The sequence below is a fragment of the Microcaecilia unicolor genome, chromosome 7 (genome assembly GCF_901765095.1).
Source record: "Microcaecilia unicolor chromosome 7, aMicUni1.1, whole genome shotgun sequence".
In the NCBI taxonomy this organism is placed as follows: domain Eukaryota; kingdom Metazoa; phylum Chordata; class Amphibia; order Gymnophiona; family Siphonopidae; genus Microcaecilia; species Microcaecilia unicolor.
In genome coordinates, this window is record NC_044037.1 from 65404623 (window position 1) to 65412205 (window position 7583).

Here is a 7583-nt window from a genome sequence, read left to right on the forward strand (position 1 = left end):
AGGTAGTGATGTGTTTTGTAGTGTAACCAGTTTGGTTAAAAATGATTTTACAAATTTATCTGGGTGCTCCCAGGTCTTGGGGCAAACCTTGGGAACCTTTATTGAAACAAGTCCCGTGCTGGTATTTTTTGCCATGGAGATAGCAATTTTGGTATGGTCACCACCATTGCAGACCACTGTGTGGTGCTAGGAGCCCAGGAAAGCAGATCTGGGAAGACCCTGGATCTATTGCAGCCTTGTCGAGTCGCTGACATCATTCATATAATGTGTGATGGTGTGGTGCATGTTGACATAAGCAGCTGCATCATCCACACATGCGTGGTACGGACAAAGACGTAGCCAGAAAGGTTTTACAGGGGGTGTGCCTCCCCCATCCCCCCCACCACCACTGCCCTCCATACCTTAGAATCCTGTCTTCTGCAGCCTTCACCCAGGCAGCAGCAGTGGCACTCATAGGCTGTCCGCGGCCTGCACCAGGACTTCCTCCCTGAACAGTCCTGCCCCTAATTACCACTGCCCAGGTGAAGACTGCACCAGATAAAATTTTAAGGTATGGGGACAGCAGCAGATGGGGGGCTGCACAGCATGGGGGGGAGACACACCCTATAAAAATTTCTGGCTACACCCATGCCCTTACCACGCATGTGCAGATAATGTAGCCACTAATATCAGCGCGTACCACATCTTCACCCAGGCAGCAGAACTCATAGGCTGTCTGTGGTGGTACAGTTTAGGAAGGAAGTCCCTGTACAGGCCGTGGATAGCCTATGAGTGCTGTTGCTGCTGTCCTGGTGAAGACAGTCAGGATTTTAAGGTATGGGGCAGGGGCCGGGTCTGACAGGGGGTGTGTACGCCACTGATGTGATACTACATATGTATACTTGATCTTGATTTGTCCATGCCATTTTCAGGGCACAGACCATAGAAGTCTGCCCGGCACTGGCCTTGTTCTCCAGTTACTGAGGCTTAGTCTGTCCCATAGAAGTATGCTCAGCATTGGCTTTGCTTCCCAGTTCCTAGTGTTGCCATGTAAAATCACCACTAAGCTCATTTGGTTCCATGCCTAGTGGCCTAGTGGTTAGGGTGGTGGACCTTGGTCCTGAGGAACTGAGTTCAATTCCCAGCACAGGCAGCTCCTTGAGACTACTACTACTACTATTTAACATTTCTAGAGCGCTACAAAGTGTACGCAGTGCTGTACAAACACAGAAGAAAGACAGTCCCTGCTCAAAGAGCTTACAATCTAATAGACAAAAAGTAAAGCATTTAAATTTAAAATATTTAAGCAGTCAAGCACAAGAGAACAGTCACAGAAGGATTCTGGGCAAGTCACTTAACCCTCCATTGCCTGCCGCATTGAGCCTGCCATGAGTGGGGAAAGTGCGGGGTACAAATGTAACAAAAATAAAATATACAGGATTCCTTTGTGCTTATCCCATGCAGTTTTGAATTCAGTCACCATTTTCATCTCCATCACCTCCCGCGGAAGGGCGTTCCAGGTATCCATCACCCTCTCCAAGAAAAAGTTGTTCCTGATATTGTTCCTGAATCAGCCCCCTGCAACCTTAATTCATGCTCTTGATGCCCTTAGATTAAATCTGATTGGAAGAAGGCTATTACAGTTTATAAACTAGCTATATGAAAAGCTGAAAAAAAAATCTTTACTTTATCACCCAAATAGTTAACAAGTTGCCTTAAAAATGAACAAGAATTAACATTTTCAGGAAGCTTTCTTTAAATTGTAATGACTTTGGTAATCAGGATTCTAGCCATTCTGCTTCCACCTTAGCAAATTATTTTTCGGATAAGATTACCAAAGTAAGAGATTTCTTGCATTCTAACATATCTGCGGTGGTCGATATGTCCATGTTGTCAGATGACTTGGCATCCCCTGCAGACAGAATTTGGAATGCTTTCCCTTTTATTGAATCTGATAAAATTAAATTGCTGGTGGCTAGATTTTCTAAATCTTCCTGTTGCTTGATGGTTGTCCTGCATATCTTAAATTCTTGAATAAACTTTTTGAATTAGGTCAATATCCTAAAAATATGAGAAGGATAATTCTTACTCCTATTTTGAAAAATGCTACTTTGGATTATAGTCAGCCATCAAGCTACAGACCGGTTGCCAGTATTCCTCTTTTATCTAAAGTGTCAGAGGCCGTATTTGCGAAGCAGCTTTCTCAGCTTTTAGATTTTAATTGCTTGAATTCTAAACAATTTGGTTTCAGGGCTTTTCATAGCACAGAGTTAGCTCTGCTAGCATTGGTCTCTGATGCTAGATCTTTTTTAGAAAAGGCACTGTCTCCATTTTGCTGCAATTTGACTTGACTGCTGCCTTTGAAACACGGTAGATCATGAGATCCTTCTTTTCAAGCTGTGTTCTTTCGGAATCATTGGCAAGGTTTTGTCCTGGTTTTCAAAATTTTTAACATGAGAATGGGGGAGGTTTTTTCAGAAGGTTGGATCTCTGCCTGTGGTGTTCCACAGGTTTCACCCATATCCCCTATTTTATTTAACATATACTTGACTTGTTTTGAATCAGGATTTTCAGCTCTGAAAATATGTTTTTATTCTTACACAGATGATATGTTTCTGCTAGTTCCAATAGTGGAGGAACACCTTATTATGCCTAAAATGCTTCTTATATCTCCATTTTTGATCATCATTGTTTGATTCACAGTTTCAAATTAAACAAAGAAAATTATTATGGCTAGATACTGTAAAACTTGATTCTAGAATCTCTCATTATTTCTAAGGATTTATCCTTAAAGGTTGAATGCACGGTTAAGGTTTTGGGTTTTATTCTGGATTCTACACTTTCCTTTGAACCACAAGTTAATTATATTATCAAGAATGCATTTTTAAGCTTCAAATGCTGCAAAATGTTCACCATTATTTTAATGAAAGCATTTTATAATCTTGGTTCAAACCCTTGCACTCTCTCATTTACACTATTGTAATAGTTTGTATTATATTACTGTTAAATTGCATACTAGATTGCAGACCTTACAGAATATTGTCGATAGACTTATTTTTCACTTGAAAAAGTATGATTGCATTAATCCAGCCTTGATTTTCCTCCACTGGTTACCTGTACAAGTTCGTATGTTTTAAACTAGCAGGTCTTATTTTTTAAAAGTTTAATGCGGTGGTTCTCAAAACTGACACATTTATTTATTTATTTATAGCATTTATATCCCACATTTTCTCACCCAAGGGCAGGCCCAATGTGGCTTACAGAAATTTACAAAAGTCATACATCAATTCTACAACAGTCAATGGCATTGTAGTGAAAGAGGCTAGAGAGTAATAGCAGAAATGTGGAAATGTGGAAAGAGAAATTGAATTCAATAGCCAGCGGTGCAGAGCAGGTCAGGAGCGTAAGCTTTTCCAAATAAGAAGGTCTTAAGGTATTTTTTGAAGGTCGGATGATCAGGGGTAATTTTCACAAATTTAGATAGACCATTCCACAGTTGTGCGCTAATATAGGAAAAGGTGGAGGCATAGGTGGTTTTATACTTTAGGCCTCTGTAGATTGGGTAATGCAGGTTTAAGTACAAGTGAGCTGATCTGTGAGAGTTTCGAGGTGGTAAGCTGACAAGGGTATCCATATACGCAGGGGCTTCACCAAAGAGAATTTTATGCACCAGAGCGCAAATTTTAAATGTTATTCGGTCCTTGACAGGGAGCCAATGCAGTTTCTCACGCAGTGGTCTTGAGCTTTCAAACCTCGATTTACCATAAATAAGCCTAGCAGCTGTGTTCTGGGCAGTTTGTAATTTTTTCAGAAGCATGTCTTTGCACCCTGCATATATCCCATTACAGTAATCAAGGCAGCTAAGGACTAAAGACTGAGTTAAACTGTGAAATACTTCCTTAAATACACCACTGGGTAAGGGGGAGAACTGCCAGCAAGCTCTGGGAAAGTCTCTGGCATTTAGGCATGAACACTTGGGCCAGCTCTATGGTTGGGATAAATGCTTGTACCTACGGTAAATTATAGGCTGTTATGCTAGAATTCTATTAGGTGCTTATTTTCCTCTGTAGATTAGACTCCTAGCAGCCGCCCTCTTGGCGCATATTTATAGGTGCATAATCATAGAATTACTTCCTTAATGTCAAGTTCAATTGCCATACAAATCTCTTATGTCTCACATGTAGCCACTGACTCAGATTCTATATCATACATATGTAGCCCGGGTCTTACCCGGATCTAACTCTGGTTCCACGTGGCTGCTTCCTGTACCCCTCCTGCAGCGTACACCTGGGGTGGACCGCTCGGTATGCCACTGCTCTTACTCCCTCTCTAGTTATTGTGAGACCGGCAATAACTAAGCCTTATTTTCTTCCCAGTTGTAGATGGCATTCCAGGATTCCACTTCTCCCTCCTGGTCACTTGGCAGGAGCTCACAGACAATCAGAGTTTACTAAGCACCCTTAGTCAGAGGCAAAACCCAAGAATCTCTTCCTGCTCAAAATCTCCTCTTTTATTATCCCTTAACTCCACCTCCCCTCTCACTCTTCTCTCCAGGGGCACTTTTCCTCTGCATTTTGTTTCATAAACACTCCCAAGGGCTGGGGTTCCTACCCCCCCCCCCCCCCTAGGGACCTCCCAGTCACTCCCCTCAGTGACTCCTTACAGGGTTTACTCTTCTACTAATCCCCAACCTAATTGGGGATTACACATATATCTGACTCAAGGCTGCATAAGTGATCTCCAGAAGGTTCAAATTCAAATAAATGATTACAGCTGGACCAACTGCACAGAATTCTAGGATTGGTACAATACCTTCCTCCCAGATCAGAGAACTTACAGCATTCAGTTCCTTCCTAGAATGGATTCTACTGACTGAGCTCAATTGGATGGTTGTAGGAAAGGATAAAATAAATAGATGTTTTTATTTGTCATCACCACCAAAGTCCCCAGGGGTGATTGATATAATAGGTTAGCTTTACCAGTCTGAATCCACTATACAATTTTGGCTCAAACTGCAGCTCTATCATTTAATATGTATTTATTTATATCCCACATTTTCCCAATCAAATCGGGTTCAATGTGGCTAACATATTAAACTAACAATACAAATTATCAGTGAATACATCAGTATAAAAAACTTGTAGGGTTCAACTACACAATGATTAAATAGAATATGATATTCAATTTGAAACAATAACATTATGAAGTGAAATAGAATGGAAATGGACACTTTGCTTTAGGATTCTTCCTTATTGTGGGGGGGGGGGGGGTCCATCAGTAAAAAAAATTCTTAAAATAAGAAAGGTTTCCAGGATTTCAAACAATACGTTCCAATCTAACTAGTTTCAGGAGGGTTTTCCATCATTTGGAGCTGCTTTCTCTCCCCTCAGAACAGATTGACTCAAAGTAACCTTCACCAACAAAGGTCTCTAAACTCATCCTGCTAGTAGTATATACCAGACAGTCTGTAACAGTATTCTGGTTTTAAAAACTATTTCATCCTTGGGAAAAAAAAAAAAAGGTACATAAATTAAGGAGTATCTGCTTTCAATAAAATGTAACTAATATTTGGAACAGTTAGATAATTTTGCTGCTTGATTTATAGAAAATCCAATGCTTTAAACAGCTGTTTTATAGAATAAACATAACCTAACCAACTCTCCTATCAATGTTCCAAAATCCCCAAAGCTTTGTTCTGCAGTATTCATCCTTACATGTTATGCAGATGTTAGACAAAAATGTGAGCAGACCTTTCTTTTGCTAAATATTGTTTTGTTTTGTTTTTATTCCCGTTACCTCCCCTCTCTAGATTGCAGGTCAGTGGCATCCAGCAAACAATTTTTAAATACTCCCCAACCCCCATACATTACATCACAAAGGCCTTGTACTTTTGTTTTCAGTCCTTCCAATTCCTCCTTCAGAGCCCCCCTCTGTGCCACAGGCCCTCTCCCCTGTGAGAATGCTGCTGTTTTCTCTGACCAGAGACTAAAAGAAAAGGCTCCACTGCCTTTCATTGTTCTTGCATCAGTACCAGCAATTCTCTTCCATCTCCTCGCCTCCAAAAAAGCACTCATAACCCCATCAGTTCCTAACCCAAGTTCCACTCAAGCCACAGGGTCAAGCCTAAATTACAGTGATGTTAAGTATTTGAAACTATGTGATTTCAGCTTCCTTTTCTGCTGCTGAAAGAGCTGTGTGGGTCCAATATAATTGTATTGCCAGCAGTGAACTGTCTCTGCATGCTTTTCCTCAACTACTCATTTAAAGAAACACAAAAAAATATTAATTATGAACAACTAGCTTATACCGATGATCAACTTTATAGCTATATTTCTTAATGAGAATTAAACACTTCACTTTGCTATTACAATTCTACTTTCATCTTTGACTGTCAGTGCTCTCCAGAAACCTTGTATTCTCAAACAACAATACAGATCCCAATGTACTTTTCAATCACAGCAAATCTGAAACATAAATCTAGCCAGCTCAGTGGGTGGCTAGCCCTGCAGCATATTTCTGGCACTAGAATGCATAACAGCTTTTAAGGAGGAGGGTAGAAGAATAAGACAATGTACTTTTTAATCCAATCCTAGGTAAATGATAATATACACAATTCTCCCAACCAGGACACATTTGAGATAGTTAGACATGATTAAGTACGGATCCATGCTGTGTTTAGACGTAATCTCTTGTTCTATAACAGGTGCTGTTACTACCTGAATTTTAGCAACATATGTGCTTATAAATCTAATTTGGAATGAAATCATGGAAAAGCTATAAATGTGGAAAAATAGCAGCTTGATACATACACGCAGTGGATACTGAAAATGATCTAATACTGCATATAGTCAGATTATTTGCAACCTAAATACAACAACATACTGTCTTAAAATGGTAATAGTTACAAGATATTAGAACTATAAAGTCTATAAGTTAATACACAGAAGTATACATTAAAAATAAACAACTAAAGTGAGATTTTTTTCACAAATATGAAGTCCTGAGTGTTAAAACACACAAAGGGGGTAAATCTATAAACTGCACTAACATTTACATACTTATTACATTCATAAATGATTCGAATAATGGCATATGCACATGTATTGTGCACATGCCAAAATTCTGCCTAAGGGCTATTCTGTAAATATGTATATATTTTATATAAGGCTACCACTGTGGTAGCTTGTGGCAAATCAGCCCTACCACTGGGCTCGCCCAGAAGCCCAACGGTACTTCTGTTTTTTCTGCGTGCCATTTCCAGCCATAGAAAAAAAAGAATTTTCTAGCGCCAGTGGGTGAGGATTAGGCATGCCCAGAAGTAATCAGGAAGCACCATGCACTGCCCGATTACTGCTGGGTTACTGTTGGAGCCCTCACCGCTTCCTACATAGAAGGCAGAAAGGGCTCTGGCAGTAAATGGCCACGTGCCCATTTTTAAAGTAGGGCACAACCATTTACTGCTTCAATGCAGAAAATGTCCTTTACCCACTGCAGTAAAAGGTGGCCTCAGCACATGGCAATCCTACGTGCCAACACCACTGTGGGCCACCTTTTACCTCCACTTGGTAAAAGGACCCCATAGCATGTATTTTACAAGTAGTCCT